Below are 19,697 nucleotides of genomic sequence, written 5' to 3'. Positions count from 1 at the left end.
AAAGTTTGCAAATCACCTAATGGTTCTGTGTGTACCACAGAACAGCCCCGGAGTGTATCTATTATATTCAGGAGAGGGCTTCTCTACTGAAGTGTACACAATATATTGAGCAAGGAGGAAACAGAACATCAAATGCTATTTAATGCATGCACTGAATGAGATAGGAGGCATATGGAAAAAATTGTATGTGCTCAGGTCATTAAAAACTATTCTAATGCTCCAGGGGGAAGGGTAAATAAGGACAAATGTTGAGTGGAAACCGCTAATTCTAGTATTTCCTAAGCTCTCAGTGCTTGATATCTTTAAATTTATGAAATTCTTTCAACAAAGCAGGGACTGAGAGTGTGCAGGCATGCCTACTTTCCACATTTCATATTGCCTATCCTGGCCCATATTCCTTGCTGACACATCACACTGAGATCCCACCAGCTCTCCCACTTTAAGGTAGTTTATTGCAGCTTGGATGGAGGTTACCAGTAATTAACCATAGACAGTACTTCTGCTCATTCACTAGGCCATGTTGTCTCTGCCTGCACCTAATTAACCTTCCCCCATGAGTCCAGAAAGCAGAGTGGAAGCTATATTATAATTCTTGAGTCATTAAAAAATCCCATGACATTTTTTGTAAGAGTAATTTTGTTAGTCCCCATTTCCTGGCCAAATCCCAGTTTTGTTTAATTACTTGAATTATCTGAGAACTGGACAAATGTATTCATTCTACATTTTACTTAAAATGTCATAGAACACATTGAAGAACATATTCAGAAATACATTTGTGAGTCATTCAGCTAGGTCTCTAAGCTGGGCATATAATGGCAAGAAGTTTTCAAAAGTGTTGTAGAATTAGTCAAAAAGGTTATCTGAAACTAATCAACTGGCTTTTCTGCATCCCGTCTATGAAATTCCCTCTGGAATTTTATCTGAAAGATGTAATATTTTTCTTTCCTTCTTCTTTAACCAGTTCTGCAGTGTTGGTCATGTTGTTCAAAATAGGTATGCTTGTCTACGTTACCCCTAGAAAGATTTCAGTCCCAACGAAAGTGATATTTATATGGGAGTCTTATCAAGTAAAATTTTCTTGCCTTTATCTTCCTTTATTCTATGAGCAGTCTTAATAATTGCACATTAATTCTTTGCTATTTGTGTAACTCCCTGCATCTCAGTAGCTCAATAAGCTTTAAAGACTTCCTGACTTTAAGCAATGCATTGATTAGAAATTGAGCTGTTGACCTTTCCAAATCTCATAGAAGGCCTTCCTTTTCTAAGTGTGATCTGTGGGTGAGCTTGCACAAACCGTTCATTTCTATACAGAGCATGAGAAGAGTTCCAGGTCGAGGCTTGCAAAGAAGAACCCATTTGCAGTATGCAATCAGGAGTGTTATTGATTTTACAAAACCCAGAAAATCTGCTCCTTATTCTCAGCGCTTTCTATTGGCATTTTATCAGTTAACCGCTTGGAGATATATAGACAGTTATAGAATTCTTTTATAACATAACATTTGCCACATTGGGTAATCAATGCATAATATACTGTGTTATTCCATTTTTATGTTTTTACAGATGCACTAGCAGACCCATTTTATAAATGAGGAAAAAATAAATAAAATATTGATCCAGGCAATTACTTCCTATACTCTTGTATCTTCCTTCAGCTAGCAATCACAAAATGAGTTCTTCATCTCATTTGCTTATGGTGATGGTAGGCATAAATTACTAGAATTGGCCAGTCTAAAATGAATTTTGTGGAAGTCACTGTTCTGTGTAATTTCAGTGTTCCATGTAATGATGTATTTACTAGTGGTGCTTGACTGAGACTTAGAGTAATAGTACTTTTCTTCACCAAATGTCTATACAGTAGCATAGTAACATTCAGAGGCATTTTTTAATTTTTTTTAACAAAGATTGTCTTTATGCTAAACAATAGCATTTTAAATGTGTTATTCTTATGTAAATGTGTTATCCAATATAGCATTTTTACCTCTATGTCCTTTCCACTGCATAGTTATTTTTTTCTTAAGGGCCTGAGGTTTAGGCAGCCTGCTATCATTTTCAATGATAGTGCAAAATCATTTTCAGTTTGATAAGGATTGTTATATGGAAATTAAAACATACTATGTCTTTCATGGAGTCTTTGTCATTGTTCTTTCTTGTTGCTGGAACCAAAAAGAAATGTAACTTAAATGCTGTTCTCTCAGAGTAGAAACTGTACTTTATTAGGTGCTCTTTCATTGAACCAGGATTAAATTTTATTTCTTTCTACTTAAGAAAAAAAGCAATGGCACTTTATTTTGCATGAATGTACGTAAAATACAGCCATGAGTTTATGTAGAAAAATCCTACTGTCATCAATGTACATCAACAGGCTATGTAGTTCAGAAGAGTTCCCCAAAATTGCTGTGAACAGGAAGCAATGTCCTTCCTTAGGATTTGAGCATTAGAACTCAACAGAAGTTGTATTTGACTAGAAATGGGGCTCAGACATTAAAATTGCCATATGGATTCCTTGGAAAGTGAGGTGTGGCAGGTTATGGACATCCTCTCTGTGACTGTAAAGCAGCTGTTTCACAAGAGAATCTGTAAACAGGGGCAGTGGATGTACCACCAGCTGTCATGCAGTTTGTAAAGGGATTTATCATCTTTGTGAGCAGGATTTTTTTTTAAGGTTTTCCTTTCTGTCAGCATTTAAATGCTTCTGGATTTCCTCCAACCCAGTGTGCCTACCAGCTTCATTAGTTGTTGTTTCTGGTCATTAAAGAGTACAGCCTGTTCAGTGGGGATCTTTTCTGACCAGCTGGCATAGATTATTCAGCCACAAACTTCAGCTGCCTTTGGAGACTAACCTGAAACTGAGCAAAATGCCCTAGGCCACAGTGAGGGATCACACAGTAAAAGTCTGTCTAAGGTGTGATTTTCTCATCTCTGCTTTTGCCTCTGTCCTTTCACATATGTAGACATGACAGAAGTCCAGCCACCGTTTTCCCACATTGTCCTGTAGCCTGCTGTCCTGGTGACAGCTGCCCTAGTATTGACATTCAGAAACTGATTTTTATATCACTTTGGGAGTGTAGTCACTGAGTCAGTGACGTCAGTGGTTTAAGAAAGGAAGTGGAGAATCAGACCTACAGTTACTGAAATGAAACCTTCCTTGTCAGGCCAAAACTGAGTCTCTGGAAACCTTAATTCAGAGTGCTTCAAACTCAAATTGCATTTTACTGACAAGTTGCCAAGGCATATTTGACCCGTGTGAGAGCCTCTTCCAAGAGCTAAATGAAAAATGCATTCTTGTAAATATCATTGAAATTGTTCTCAGGTTCTCCTCATGCTCTCAGCCATTAGTCCCTTCCAGAAAATGGTTTTCAGATTCTTTTTCCTTCCCTCCTACAGACATAACGGGTTTTCAGCCTCTGAAGATGTTATGAGCTGTCTTTATAAATCTCTTTAAAATAAGTTGGCAAGTCATAACATGGAATTTCATATAGTTGAAAAATATGCCAGACCATCTTGTATTAAAAGAATATGGGACTAAATGTGAAATATGAAGGCAAAGTTGCACCTAAGGTTGTTTTCTTTACATATGGTATACACAGGGTGAAGCGTCTAAAAATACCCTAATACTTGCTTCTTACCAACAGTCAATATATCATGATTTACAGTCTCTAAAATGGAAGGAGCTAGCAAGTCAAGCCATTAATGTTACATGCAAAAGAAGTCTTCAGTGCTGATCCAAAGAGTTGTCTGCATGCTAAAGAACAGACCAGTGGAAGATCTCTTTGTATAAGAGCTTTTTGCCCATAGACTGGCAAATTGTTCCTTATGCTGTACTCCTTGTGTGAAGGGGAATTGAAAGTTATTCCTCTGAAAAGAGGTAAAGCAGGTAAGAGTTTAGAAAGGTGGGTATTCCTTCCAAACCAGGATTCAAAGATACTCCATGCTGGGATGTAATTAAATATACTTTAGGCAAGGTAGAAAATGGAATGTGACATATATTTTGATATTCTAGTTTTATTAACATAATACTGAGTAATGAGACAGGATCTGCATATTCACCTTGCTAGAACTGGGATTGTGATGTGTGTGTCTATTTGTATGTACACAGACACCCAAGAGCCCATTTCTGTGTAAATTACTGCAGTTCAGAATAATTTAACCAAAAATCTTGTATTTTCCTGAGGACGCTTACTAATCTTCACCACATGATTACCTTACGGATGTTCAATTTGTAACTTACCTTTTCCATTTTGCGTGCATCTATCTGATAACCACTCACAGAAGGGTCCTGATCCTGATTCTGTTACACAGATGCAAGTGAGGAGGTTGATATCCATGTCCCCTATGGACTAGTCGGAAGATGTGGAAGAAAAGATGAACATTTTCTAGAAAAAAAAAAAAAAATCTTACTTTTTCATCACTGGAAGCTTATTTTCATTAAAAGCTGTTAGGAAAATGAATTAAAACCTTTTAGATTTAACTGGAAATGTGGTGGCCCCTCCTTATTAGCACATGAGCTACAGGCTCAGCATCGTTCTCTCTCTGCATGATAACTGGCACTCAGTTTAGCATGATTTGCAATAATTTAGGCAAAATTAGGCAGCTTCAAGAAGAAAGACTGAGGGAGACTCCTCATTGCCTATGCTACTCATACAGTCTGATGGCTAGAGTCGTGTCTTCGGAGGAGAGAGATACAAATTCCAATTACTGCACTGAATCAGTCAGACGAGATTTAAGCAGGAGCTTCCCATCTGCCTGGGAAATGACCTGCTCATTGTTGGAGAGCTTGAGTTACAGAGGACAATGGTACCATGCATGGTTTGCATAGCTGCATCTTCCTTGGTATTTGAAAGGCAATTGAATCTTGTTATGAAAGTAGTCCAGAATTTCTTTACTTTCCTTATTTTTATCTTAAGTGCCCCAAAATTATTACAATTCTCAAATAGTCTTCTCAATTTACCAAAGAAAACACATTGAAAAATGATTGTCTGCATCAACTGAAATGAAAATTTTCAGCTGTGTTTATTTTTGTTCAGCTGTGCATTTTTGACTCACACAGGCCTAGTTTCCATGGGTAGCTACGGATAATTGATGCCAAGAGCTCCTAAATATGAGATACCATTTTAGCTCTGAAGAAGTTGTGTAAGTTCCTGCTTTTCATTCTTTCGCGCCCTGCCGCCTTTTTCTGAGGCAGTAAAGCTTTCCATCAGTAGCCATAACTCTGGTACTATAGCCTTACAAAATGATTCATAGCTTTTACTCTTCCCTTCAGCTAGATTAGCTGCAGAAGAAGACATGCCACACGATACCTTCACAAGTGCTTATTCAGCCTACCAGCTGACAGGGTGCTAACTGGAAATAACACTGCCAAAATGAGAATTAATTCTCTGGAGAACTTCAGGGGAGACATGCAGTGGTGTAACTCGATTTTTTTTTTTTTCTTGCAACACTTCAGTTTGTTATGAATTATCCCTCTTAAATACAGGGGAGGGTTTAGGTAGAATCAGTGGAGACAAGACATGGATGGTGGCACAGCAAGGAATTCTCTGTTACTTTAGATGAATGCCTACATTTGTAGTGGAGTTTTGGCTGGTTTGAAGCAAATCCCTGCATCAGCTCCATTTCATATGTTCTGGTTTAGTTAGGAAAACAATTTTGGATTTTAGATTTCTTTTGGAGGAAGCTAAATTGAAAAATCCCCTCCAAGTGCTCATCAATGCATGCCAGCTCTGAGGATAGAGTCCAAAACAATGACTGGCCTTGAACATCTTTGAGCCCCAGCATGGTGGAGACTTTCAGTCTCAGGAACCAGACAAACTCTGCTTCAAAGTAAATTCCTTCAACTACGTCTGACAAGGATGTAGGAACCTCAGCACCAAGTTTTGATCTACTGATCTGCTCCTGTCATGCCAAATTACTTGCTAATGAGATATGAACACTGTGTTTATTTGGAGCTGAGGTATTGACTAGCTATAAATCTGCATTTTAAGCAAACTGTTAGGTCACTAAGTACTAGCTGAATAAAAAGTTTTGATCAAAGGCAGATGAGCTCCCTCCTGTTCAAAACCTTGACTGAGTTCCAGAAGAAATAGGATCTTCTACTGCAAACTTGTCCTGAGGAAAATGTCTCATAATTTGGTTGCATTGTTCAGTGATGCCTATTAGAAAGTTTCATATGTTTTCCTTATTATCCTTCTGATTGTGCTGTTTTCCCACAGATGAACAATGTATTTCCCATCTCCTGTACTTAAAGTGAATTAAATTTTCCTCCACTGAAAAAGAAATATTTCCTCCACCATTTCCTCCACTGTTTGCTAAGTGGAACAACATACTTCCTTAGTGCTCATCCAGTGCTGTGCTGTTCCTCTTTTTTATTTTTCATCAGTTATCTATAGATTTTTTTCCATATATTCTAGTAACCTCCTTTATTAACCTCCTGCTATTTGTGGTATACTGACTGGTTTTTTCCTTTCTGCCTTGTTTATAATTTTTAAAAGTTCTATTCCAGCTGTTGCCTTCATTTTGACACTGAATTTGGGTGTGCTTTCAGCTGAAATTGCCCTTTTCTAGACCTTAAGGTTTCCTATAGGTTAAGTCTGATCTCCAGTGCTCAACATCTAGAATGACAAAGTTCTTATTACAGTCCAGTGCATGACCAAACAATTTCATTGAAAGTGTAAGGATTAATACTTTGCACATTGCATTGTGGTATTCTGCTAAACACCATGTTCTCTGTACGCAATGAAAGTTAATTTCTGAAAAGTCAGAAGCAAGGAATGGTTCTTTTTTTTGCTTTCCTATTGAATTCCTGTATTTACCAATCAGCGGATGGAAAAAGTGGATGTGTCATTTTTCTTTTTGCAGGTTTTTGTTTGTTGAAAAATGAGTTGAAAAGAGAAGTGGTTGAATAAACCACATCTCAGGCTTTTACAAAAATGTCCTTTTTCAGATGGCCCCTCCCTGCTGTTCAAAAAGGTAGAAAAGAAACTGAAAATCTATCAAAACTTCATCAAGTCAAGAAATTAGTCTAATAATGAAAATCACTGCCCTGAACTGTATATTCTGGATATTACTTAAAGCTGCAAAACAGGTCTTACTTGCATCGACAGGAGTATTGTTTGGCCTTGTCCCTCTCTACAGCTGATTCATCACTCTAGAAGGCAACGAAAAATATCACCAATAAAACATGAACAAATTTTGAAGTAGAGGGGACCATGTAATTGGGAAGGACAGACTGAGTGGGACTGCTACACTGATACAATGGCTGGCACCTTGCTGCATAGTGTCCCCTGCCCTATCAGAAGACAATTCACCCAAGTTATCCCTGAGCTGCTCCAGCATCTGTCCCAAGGTGCCTCCAGCACGTAGGAAGTGAAGTAGTCAATGAAATCTGCCTTTGCATCAGCCTTCACAGTTTTGCTGTGAGCCCAAGGAGAACAGATGTGCAAGCTCATTAATATCTGTTAGCCATAGCAGATGTCATGCACTTCATATGGTGCAACGTATTCCCTTGCAGTATAGCATATGCAATCGAAAATACACAGTGAACATCAGTATTTTAAGGAGCCAAGTATCATTCTTCATTTCTCAATACCTCTGCCATATGTGTCAGTGGTCTAAGGTATGAATTTAGCTTGTGTTTTTAAAGCTGGTTGTATGTTGACAAACAGTAGCAACTATAGTCACTTGAATAATAAGAACATAATCACTAGAATTCAGAGCTGCATAATAGACACAAACTCAAATCAGAGGCAGGAAAAGACAAAATATCTATTATAGTTGATAATCATCAGATATCTTCTCAGTAATCATCTAATCACTCACAATACAAATGTCTTCCTAAATCAAAGTTAAATGAATACTGATGCAATTAATGTGAAGAGTCACCAAAGATTTTTATTAATCAACATTCAAATCCCTCACTTAAAACCTGAGAAAACTTAAATGTAGTTTCAAAATAGCCTTGACTATCCAGTTCAAGGGCTATTATTGACCAAATTTATTGCTCCCAGTTAAAGCAGTTAGCTCCAGTTATGCCAGCAACTGATGTAAATATCCATATTATTAAAAATGTCAAGCTGTCAAAACTAAGCCCAAAGAAAGTACTTAAGCTTTGAAACTAGACAACTGAATAGCATTAAGTCTAAATGGGTAAGTATAATAAATGCATATATTTTTAATGTTCACCTGCCACTCACTGATTTCTGCATTTTTTTTAGCCTAGCATAAAGAAAGTTATTGAAATGATAAATAAGATGAAATGGAGCAGGAAATGCAGACTTTAACACAATTTCTTCTAATTGAAGTAGGTTTTCCCTGAGGGAGGACAGCGCCATTTAATCAGATTTTTCCTGACATTACATTTTACAAGACTGGGGTTTTATGGAGATTCATGTCATGAATAACAAATGTGCTGTTTTGTACTTGTGTTTCCATGAAATGTGAAAAATCTTATACTAGAGCTTATATAACTCAGCCATTTTCAGCTACATTAATGTCTTACCTAAAAACTATTTAAAGTACAGTGTTTTATGCAGGATTTCTGTAATGAAGGAACCTTTTCCTTCCTGTGCTCCTCCTGTGAGAGATTATTGCTTATGAGACCAGGAATGAGGGTTTAAAAGAGTCTGAGAGCTTTGTTAAATATCAAGAGGCAAAAAATGTAGGTGAGTTCGAGTGAGGTTTCTTTGAAAGACTGGTCCTAATGTGTTTGTATGCTACTGGTCCACACACCAGTACCTTTTTCTGAAAGCTAATTGCAACATGGCCTCATTGAAGACCCTGTTGTACCATAGCCTCATTTACGATGGGTCGTGCTCACCGTGCTGCAGGGCTGTGGAGCGAGGTGGGCGGGAGCTGGAGGTGGTGGCGTGGGCTGGCTTCCTCGCCCGTGGCCGTGGTCCAGCCAGCCCTGCCTGTCTACAGAACACTTCGGTCACGTGCGCTTCACCCTCGGCCTCCTTCTAGCTTTCTGGTAGTGTTCCTAAAATCCGGCGGGAACAACTCTTTGTGAAAACATGCTTTAGCGTTCAAAAAAAAAAAAGAAAAACCTCATCCATTTTCTGCCAAAAAATTGCAATTTGCAGCTCTCTGTAAGCAAGGGTAGGTTTAGCAGAGGAGAACTCAGTTGTTCAAGCTGTATTCCTCTTCCCTCACTACGTCATCAGCTCTCTGCTAATGCAGCACGGGCTCCGGGTCAGGTAACAGGCTCTGCCCAAGTTAGTAGCCCAGCAGCCCAGCTCTTCATCTAAAATGGTCTGCTAAATCCAACTAGCTAAATGTGTGCCCCGCTCAGCTGGTAGAGGACGCAATCACCTCGACTGGCCTTGTCTGCTTGCAGTGTCTCTTGGCGGTAGCTGTGTACCCCTCTTGCTACTGAGCCCTTGTTCCTCATCCTTCCCCCAGGCCACCCGTTTCTGCTCCTTGATCCTTGCCCTGGCTCCTCCTGGGGACAGGACAGCCAGGCCTTGCCTCCTTCTGCCTTTCTGGACTCCGGACCAGTGCATCCCTCAGCGTCTTCAGCTGCCAGCTCTGGCTCACGTTGTGTTTGGCACCTGGCTCCTGTTTCTGTGCCTGGTGGCCCATGGGCTGGAAGACACCCGCTGACAAGCTGCACAGCTCAAAGAGCAAATCTCTCTCGTGGTGCCGGTGCTCTCGGCTCGCAGAGCAGACTTGCCTGGTGCTGCTGAAGATGGATTCAGAGGAGTTGTGTACTTCCATTTTACAAAGGATTTCTTTGGCTAATCTCTGACGTGTTCCTCTGATGCTCACAGCAGCATTTTGGTTCATTCTGGCAGAATTGGTGGTCAAAACAGATTGAGGCAGTGTCGTCCTCTCTGCCCATAACAAGCAGGATAGGATACAGGCACATACATTGCAACAGAACAGGGGCAGCTACTACTTTATAAAATACCGACAAATAGCAGGCAGTATTAGGCTGAGAAGGGATCACTTCATTACTTTACTATAATATCTTCCTACTAAATAGTTTTCAAATGGTGCTCACTGTTCATATTGCATTCTGTCGTAGAAAGGCAAGGGCACTGAAATAAACTCTAGTTAGAAGCTTGCTCTTTTTTCCCCCAGATACAAACCAGACTGCTTCTGGCAGAAACAAATACCAGAACACGTGCTGTAGTGCTATTCTGCCATCTCTAACCCTCAGCCTCAGAGAGGATACCCAAAGATTGCACTTTACGGTTAAGCCAGTTCGATAGGCTATGGCAGTTCCTAATCTCACAGCACACAGAGTTGCTCTATTTGTCGTAAGGCTTTCTCTGTTACAAGCCAAAAGGGATAGAAGCAGCACCCAAGGGGGATGCACCCCACAGATTTGCGGGGGCTTTGCTCTTTGAGGGCACTGCTGAGCAGCAGCAGCACCTACTGCCTGTTGCGGCTCAGCCTGCCTCCCAATCTGCTCCTCCCAGTCCACATGTTTTTATAGACTGGATGCAGTCCAAAATCGGAGGATTAACTTGCTTTCCACACATGACAGGTTAACCAGAGGACACCAGCTTATATGAATCTTGATTTGTTTGATTTCCATATGTCTTAGGACTAAAGTCTTACTTTGGATATTCACTTAGGGAAGAAGTGAGGGAAATCCATGCCTGCAAAAATAATCCTGGAAAACATAAGTCGCTGTGCAGGGTGAGAGATTTATTTTAAAGAGTACAGAAGTTGCACAATTTGCCTGTTGTACAAATCTTTCTCTTTCTTGCGGCACCCGGATACCTTACAGTGATATTTCTGAGAACCATGAGGAGCTTGCTGAGTGCTGTTGTCCTCTCCCGAAACCAGGGGCAGCAGCAGCAGTGGCTGAGAAGCTGCTGCAACATGGTCTTCCAGAGCTGGTGTGGCTCCCACGCTGTCTGGAAGCACCCAGCAAGGGGCGGCAGGGAGAAGGCATCCTACCTTATGAAATGCACTTACTCTGCCTTTGGGCATCACATTTAGTTCTTCATGTGTAATGTGGCGGCAGCAGGCACTCAGAACCTCACAAAACCCAGGCTTGTTCGCTGAACAGCTGCTGTGGTACGTTTCTTTCTGCCTTAAAGGTCTCTCACTTTTAACCTCCTCTGACACCTTATTACTGGGAACTCTATCTGTAGGTCTCGTGGGCAAAGTTTTATCCCAATTATACTAATGGTAAGGGGAAAGGAATAGAGATAGGGAGATGAACTGTGTTTTTAAACCACGTGGATTATGTTACTGTAGACAAAGAAACAGTAACTGAATCTAATGAAGAGAGGAGGATATTCATTACAGATGAATCAGAAAAGAAAAGGCAGTGATGGAAGGTAAATATGATTTGGGAGTGCCTGAGTTTGCCTGTCTTGACTGTCACCTACACTGTTTTTGTTCACTTCTAAGAAATCAGGCAGGCAGCTGGTGATGTATCTGAAAAGTATGTTAAGTTTTATTTCTCTGTTTTATGAGAGAAATCAGTGGGCACAGACATAAAATTGATATACAGTGCAAATATGTAATTTACAGTGTTTATATAAATCATTCCAGGATATCACTTTGAACAAAGACATTATCTTAGCGGTAGTCAGAGAATTATTCATACCACAAAATCACTGCATTCCAGAAAGAGGAAATCATGACCAGTTGTTGTGAATCAGTGCTTTTTGTGTGGGATAATCCTGTGCTTTCCATGCCCCTGCTCTGCTAAGCCCATACAGATTTCAGGGGCCCCAGGTGTGGCTCGGCGCGTCCAGCCCCATTGTGCTGGGACAGGCAGTGAAGCAGCTCCTGAATGCTGGGCCAGCCCTGTCCAGTGCTACCGCTGCTCCTCCGAGCCTGAGAGCTGTACAAAGCCTATAGCCTGCAGATCTAACATCAGCATGATGGAAGTCTACCAAAGTGAGGGAAGTTACACCACAAAACCTCCTAGCAGCCTTGGAAATACGGTGGCAGTCACGTCATGAGCTGAAGGTGAATGCCCTTCCCCCAGTGGCACACCAAAGATGCTAAATTTCTAGGGTGTTGATTTCAGTTGCCAAGGGATTATATGCTGGGTTTCTAACAGGTGTCAAGCCAAAAAGCTCCACTGACCTACATGGACCTTTGCTGGACTTACACCCATTAAGGAGTCCCTTCCCCAACAGGAACACTGGGTTTAATACCCAGCTTGAAGGCAGTTTTCTCTGTAGCTTGCACTGCACCCTCTTTTTGAGTTGCTGAGAAAATGAACTATGAGCAACAACTCTGAACTTTGCTTTAATACCTTATTATTTCAATAAAACTTCTGTACTTCCACAAATAGCTGTTTTTCATACCCCATAGTTGTCAGTGTTACACTGCCAATTAGACTTTTGCATTACTGAGTTGAAAGGATCTTTGTTGCTTCTTAGGATGCCATCATACAAGATGTAAGAGCTCATTTCTGCCAAAATTCAACAGATAAATTATTTTCTCAATAACCAGAGATGGAGTTAATTCCATGCTAGGCTAGGATACAGCCCAGAACAGGCATTTGAACTTATGTTCCCCTGACCCATTGATATTGTTGTTTGCCTAGCATAAATTTAATTCTTTGTATAAAGATTTTAAAACTCTGTGGTACAAGGACTTGATCCTTGGTTTCCAATGTCCCAGATGAATGCCCTGACTGTGCCATTATAGAGTGTGTTTCTTGCAATAGCATCTGTTGGAGCTATTCCCTGTTTAAATAATTGAGTAGTTACTAGGTCACAGCAAGAGATACCAAGTCTGTAATCTAGTAGTCAGGGATCCCAACTGAGCTGCTAAAATAGAAATCTCTGGCAGAAACTGGGAGCTGAAGGAAGTTCAGGTGGGTTACCTTCCATTTTAGAGGAGTATCCTAACCTCTTATGATATCCTGAGATTTTGATTTTCTCTTGAAAGGTCTTAGTTTCAATCCAGATGGAATGGGGAAAATGTAAAATCAGAAACTTCTAAAGGACTGGAAAATTATTTTCTACCATGCTCTAGGAATAATTGTAATCAAATTATAAGGAAAGAGAGAATTCATATGTCAGTGCTACATATGTTTTATTTGAAAGAAAGAATTGCTTGCCACTTCAGTGTTTCACAAAGTCTGCTGTTAATTATCAACAAAGATCATGCATCACGCACTCATCTGACCTGAACTGGCTGGTGGAGGACTGCCAGTGGCAGGATCAGGCCAAAAGTTTGTGAATTACTGCCACTTTGCTGTTTCGAGCTGGCCTTTTGGTGTACGTAATGGAGACAACTTAAGAAAGAGGTGAGATCTAGTCCTTAAAACACTGCCTTAGCTGTGGTAATGCTCCTGCAATCTGCTTCAGGTGGACACTTTGGTACTCAGCTCTCATTCGGGTCCCCTCCTAGAAGATGCACAACAGAATGAGGAGCAGGGATTGTCAGCGCAGTGATAGAGTCTTCTTTAATAGATCCAGTTCAGTAACTAAATCAAAATATCATTCCTTTTCTTAATTTAGTGCTGTCTGCTAATAATTTCCCCATTAACTAGGAATGCAGAGTAATAGGCAGTGTGCTGCTCTGCATGTTAATAAGATTTCCAACTTTATAAGCTGTTTTCTAGTACTGTTTCAAAGTGTATCAGCAGACTTTCCTCACAGTAGCTACCATTATGCAAGGATGTTCCTCTCTTAAAAGTTGAGAGAGACACTCTTGAACTCACTGTCGTTGGTAACGGACAGGATTTAGTCCCAGAACTAATTTTGATGGACAACATTAAAATTAGTAGCTATGCAAAGTGAAGATAATAAGGCTTCAACTTGTCTGCAGAGCAGCAGTGATCACCAGCATCTGTGAAGAACACAACTTCTTCAAACTCACATAAACAACTATTCTGGCCAGGACTCATCCTGCTACACACATAAAGCATAGTCATCTGAGGCTAAATCACTAGTGCAGTAACTATGAAGCACAACAGCTGATAGACAAAGTGCTTGGAAATCAACAGACAGATATGAATTCAGATGGAATGCAAAACCTGAAAGTACAATGTCAAACCAATTGAAGTTTTGGTGCTGGGGGTTTAGCTTCTGCTTTTGCCAAATAAAATCCTAGAAACAGACATGAGGATAAAAGGTGTCTGATATTGACTTCACATTTATTGGAACTTGCCGTCAATCTGACTTGTTTTTAAAAGAATTATTTTTGTAGAAAACCTTAGATTTTAGAAGAAATATAATGGATTTTTCTTTTCCTGTTTTCAAACCCAATCAAAACTCCACCTGTGGGGAGCTTGCCATTTTCAGTGGAAAAAGAAGAAAACACAAATTTTAAGAAAGTTGAGTTAAAGTACAAGTTATTTGAGCAACCACAGTATTTATTATGCTGTTGTGAAAAAAGGAGTAAAAAAAAGTCTCTGCATCAGTGTCCTCCACATGACCTCTAGCGCATCAGTACAATCCGGCTGCAATTGCTCCTGCGGCCAAAAGCATCAGTAAGTGTGAGGAAGGTAGCCAGAGCCTAGTCTCCCCACTCGCTCCGCAGAGGACATGGCAAGTGAGATGCTTACATAGCTCTGGGCACTAACAGGCACCGGCTGGGTTGTCAGTACTGTGAGGTGTACTTTGCAGCTTTTTGGAGCTACAGCTGAAGTTACAAGTAAGTACACTTCTACCAGCACCCTGGGAGGGGTGCTTCATCTAGGCATAAAGGCTTCATCCAGACAAGCTGGTGTTACTACAGGTCCCTCTTACCCACAGCTCCCTGGTTAGCCAGACTTTAAAACTGTCTATTACAATTGTCAGAAGCAGGAATAGTCGAAGTTGTACGTCTGGATCAATCATGTAAGCTAGATAGGATTTGACAACTTTGGGAAAGATTAAATTTAGATACATCAAGTTAAAACACAAAACCACAACAAAACCAAGTCATTTTCAAATATTTTGCTTCTTCAGATCCCCTGAAAATTTCCTGTGGAGAGGGGTTATTCATCTGGTCCCAGTTATTTTAGATATTTGCTGATCTTTTTTTAAAAAATTGCATGCTGTGCTATTTAAACAGCAACCTTTAAGCTGTTTAAAGGAGGAGAGTGCAAAGCACTGGATTAATCTGCTTACAGCCCATATGGCCAGATGTTCCAAGGACTGTGGAGGAGCACAGGTCACAGTTAACCCGCATTCAAATGGCTTTCTCAGCAAGAGGGCTTTATTCCACTTGATGAATCAAACTGGATGGCATTTTTATCTTTGAAATTGATTTCAATATTCTACTGTCAGGAAGAAAAATCAAGATGCAGTATGCTGTTCATGGACACATCCTTGAGATGGTGGGGAGTTGTCTGGTAAATTATTACACTACTAAAAGTCAGGAGGATCTAGGCAAGAATGCACATGGTAGTCAAAAGGTGAGGAGGAGAATAAATTTCCGCTTCTCTGTGGGAGGACAGGGTATACAAAACTGAATTTTCTAATCTAATGAAAGGAGGCAGAAGGGTGATGACTGAGGAGGAGTGTTACTGTAAATTAAAATGAGAGCCTTTACAAGCTGATAAATAGAGCATAATGAATAACATTTTTAAGCATCAGCTAATTTATGAATGCTGTTAAGCCTTCACCCCAGCCAATTCTTGTGACTTCCTTTTCTTCCTAACGGATTTGACCTGCTGTGTATTGTTTTACAAAACCACCTTCTTGTCAAATGGCATCTTTGCTTTTTCTATAATCTTATTTGTGTCAAAATATTGACTACAGTCTCTTCTGTAGTATAGAACAAACAGGCTTGCTCTTTCTGTGGTCTTTTTTTTATTATTATTTTGGGGATAGAAACAGGCTATAAAAAACAGAATGTCATTAATTTAAAGATGGTGTAACACTAATACTCCTGGTAGAGGCTTTTAAAAGGAGTAGAAAATCAATACAAAGTTGTAATTTCTCAACCTACTGGACTTCACAGCATCCAGTATAAAACAGATCAACATTTGAGTTTGCTGTTACAGGAACGTGGTGATTTCCAGGTCATCCAGAGGAACAGAGATTACATCCTTGCTGCAGCCCTGTCTCTCTGCACAAGTTGGGTGATAGCAGCATTTCACGTGCAAAATTACTTTTGTGGCTCAGATTGTCTGCATTCAAAAAGAAACATTTCAAGTGTGGGGTAAAACCACTGTGTGTATTGCTCATCATTGTGAGGTCCATAATAAATGGCCCTAGTGTATTGTTACAAAATTAGTGGGGTTTATGAGGACTGCTGATAATTACTGTGGTGGCTGATTGGGTTCAAAAGGTTGATGAGCAAGCAATCAGCCATGGCCAAAGGGATGGAGTGGAGGTGAAAGAACAGCTAGCAAACATTTAATCAATGTGTTAGCAATCAATAAAGAGTTAATTCTCAATTTCTTTTATGCAGCCAGCACAGGCACCCTACTGCTCATTTTAAGCTACTTTAGAAACTTCCATTCAAAATTTTAGACTCTCTGGATTTCTTTTTAGTGCTTGAATGGGCATTTGCAAATTGCTGACAAAGTGGCAACGAGCACTGGTGAAGTGTTGTCTAAGGATAAACATGCTTGGCGGGGAAGTGGAGAAAAATCACAGCAAAGGCAATCTGTGATCACTAGATAACGAGGCTATGTGAAAATAGACAGCAGCTTTTGGAAACCAGGAACAGGAAAGCCAAGACACTGGGAAGACTTTTAACCATTTAATACAGGATAGGGGTTGTGATAATGAACCAAGACAAAGACATTTGTAAACTTTAAGATAATTTACTGGGAGAAATATAATTAGGATTAAATGTTTTCTCTGATTTTCTTCAATATACTAGGAAATATAAAATAGTCATGCCATGAAAAATTTCCATAGAAAAAGAGTACTAATTGCCATGCAATTTTTATGTACTGTATCTACTGCTGGAGCTAATTAGGAAATTTCAGACAGAACATTTTTCCATTGAAAAATACAGATCTAACAAAAAAATAGAAGAAGCCAAATTAACTTTTTAACCTTTCAGTAATTGAAAATTTTTCTATTTCAAAATGAATTTATTACTTTTTGTTAAACTTTACACCATAAATTATAAAGTTAAGAAGTAGAAATGAAAATAAAATGGTTTAATGCTGTCTAAACACAACATTGCAAATGATACTGCTATATTTATGAGCATGCAATTTTAAAGTTACTATACAGTAGTCAAGGGTATAATTAGTAGTTTGACCCTGCCATTGCTGAAATTGATAGATTTTTACAATTTACTTCATCAGCAAATACTCTCTGGAAACAAGGAATTTAAGTTACACAAACCACCATGTATTCAGGATACACACAGAATTTTCAGAGTGGAAAGTGTAATGAATCCCCTTGAAATCACAATAAAATGCTCCTGATTTCTAAAGGAAGCAGATGTGGATACCATACCATCATGGTCAGTGTGTCACGACATGTATAAAATTGACTGAACTAGTTAAAAGTTACTGTCCTAGTGAGGTGACTCAAAATTTGACTTTTATTCTCCACGTTTCTGTCTATTCTTAACAACATGTGTATTTCTGTGTATATGGGGTTTTTTGCCCTTCTGAAAAAAATGCACTAAATGTTCATGATTAGCTCTATAATAGCAAATCAAAGGTCAAGCAAAATGAAACATTGTGGTTTTTACATAGCTGCAATTCCAGTTTTAACCTGGAATGAAATTGTAGCCTATTATATTCAAGCACAGGACAAAATGCTTAAGAAATTCTAGGCTCTTTTGTAGCACTTTAGCTTTACATTGTTACCAAAATAATCCTTCTCACTCGATGTTGATATAAATCTTCTCCTTCATGTGAGGTAATTACAACAGGATTCAAATCTCTTCAAATCTCTTCTCTAATGGTGTTCCTGTAAGTGCAGGGAGTGAGTACAGAGTGGTAAACTGTACTGTACTTAATGTGCACTTTTCATGATGTAAACAACATTTACTGGAACATTTCTAAGACTCTGCACCAAGTGAATGTAGTCATTAAAAACTCGTTATCTACACAATTTACAGTATTTTGCACTTGGTGGAACAATATTTGCTATTTGTATTTTGTTGCTAAGTGAGATATACGTGACATCATTCATTACAACAGCTGACCTAAATGAATAATTGACCCCTGTTTCAAAAAATATCATCTTCCCCCTTTTGTTCTTTTACTCTTTTCGTGATCCTTCAGTCATGAACCACAGTCTGAGATAAGAAAACAATGGAACATTGAACAAATCCTTTGGAACTAGTAAGAACAGTGGAAAACTGGATCAAATCTTGGCAATGCCAGGATAAATGTCAACACTCCTTTTGGTTCATTAAATGTTTGTTCTTATCATTGTCATTAAAACATGATGTATTACTAAATGATCTGTAGAAATAACTATTGTATGAGCACATGACAGTCAAATATCAAGAAACTGTGATCATCCTTAGGCGAATACTCTTCAGTTACAGCAGTTCTTAGAGGCTGAAAAGAAGGTTATATCAAGTCATCAGAAGAAGCATTTTTTCACTCAATGGCTTATCTTTTTTTTCACATTGTGGTGGTTGATCTAGTAGAAGATACCACCTCTCCCCACAAACCCTGTGCATGTATCTTTAGACTGTCACAGCTACAGTAGCACCACTGCTCTGTCATGTAATACATTAATGGTTTCATGCCTGTAATAGCCCAGAATGAACTGTCCCAAGACAAGAAGTGATTTAGTGGTGTGAAATTGTGGGGAGAAGGGTGGGAGGTGGGTGTTCCTTTTTTGCTAGGAATCTAGAGCATTTACTGGGTAGAAGACTGGGCTTAACAGCTGGAGGTGCCACTCCTTCCTGGATTTTTTCTTCTTGGCAGACAGTGCTGCTTCCTTCCAAAGCTCATTGTCTGACACTTCCATTCTGTCTGCCTAAAAGAAAATGTAAGAAAGTTACTGTTGTTAGAATGAAAGGAGAGGTTGGGCTGGGGGGGGTTGGCTTTGGATGAAATCGTGCAAAGCCCAAGTGATCTTCGGAGGAAACAGATGTTACATTTGTAATTAAAGCCTAAAACCCCCTCATAACAGCTATGAGTGCTGGGGCACTCATGCAGTATACTGCCACCCTGCCCAAAGTTTTTCTGGGCTTGCCTTTTGCTTTGCAGGGCAGTGAAATGTTAGCTCATTTGTTGGGGTGAGGGCACTTGACGCTCTGTAGGTATAAGGTGTCTTCTCTGCAAAAATCACAGACACATGTTGATCCAGCTAAAACTCATTCAGTCAGTATTCCCATGCATTTCCATGGAGACAGGGCTGATGCATTGGTACCAGGGTGCTTTCTTCTAAAAAGTTCTAGAAAATGAAGAATATCTGGTTTTTGAGCAGGTGTATTAACAAATGTATGAATTGTGTCCCCAAACTGCTTGTCATAGTTTAGAAGAAGCAAAATCCCTTTGCTGCTGAAGCTGCTTCCACAAAATGTTTTCAGAGAACAACACTAGAACAAATTCCTACCTCTGGGATATAACAGGTTTTGCTGTATTTTCAATTGTATAGTCTGTGGACTGCGCTTCTCTTGTCCTGCCACAGGTCTTTATGAGACAAACTAAAGGAAACTACCTGTAATTTTCTGATTCTTTACTGGGCCCAAGACCATCAGGACCATTGTTAATCACCCATATGACTTGAAATAGAGGAGACTGATTATTTTTTCTTACCAGCATTGGTTAATGGCACCCACAGAGCAGTTCAGATGGCTGTGGTATAAAGACATATTGAAAAATCAGTTACAACAAGAAAAGACACTGTAAAAAT

The 19,697-nt window shown here is 39.5% G+C and overlaps 1 protein-coding gene and 1 long non-coding RNA gene across 3 annotated transcripts in view; both read left to right on the top strand.

The window, feature by feature from the left end:
* Positions 1-19,697, top strand: part of KCNB2 (potassium voltage-gated channel subfamily B member 2) — a 205,736-nt gene that overhangs the window by 121,186 nt on the left and 64,853 nt on the right. The window lies entirely within an intron of this gene.
* LOC115340497 lies at positions 15,082-18,616 on the top strand. The gene is made up of 3 exons (XR_003923071.1): positions 15,082-15,319; positions 15,911-15,988; positions 18,107-18,616. It is a non-coding gene; the product is annotated as an uncharacterized LOC115340497 (long non-coding RNA).

Source organism: Aquila chrysaetos, chromosome 4 (assembly GCF_900496995.4).
Source record: "Aquila chrysaetos chrysaetos chromosome 4, bAquChr1.4, whole genome shotgun sequence".
NCBI classification, from domain to species: Eukaryota; Metazoa; Chordata; class Aves; order Accipitriformes; family Accipitridae; genus Aquila; species Aquila chrysaetos.
The sequence above is the reverse complement of the archived record's forward strand: the minus strand, read 5'-3'. Positions and strand labels throughout refer to the sequence as shown.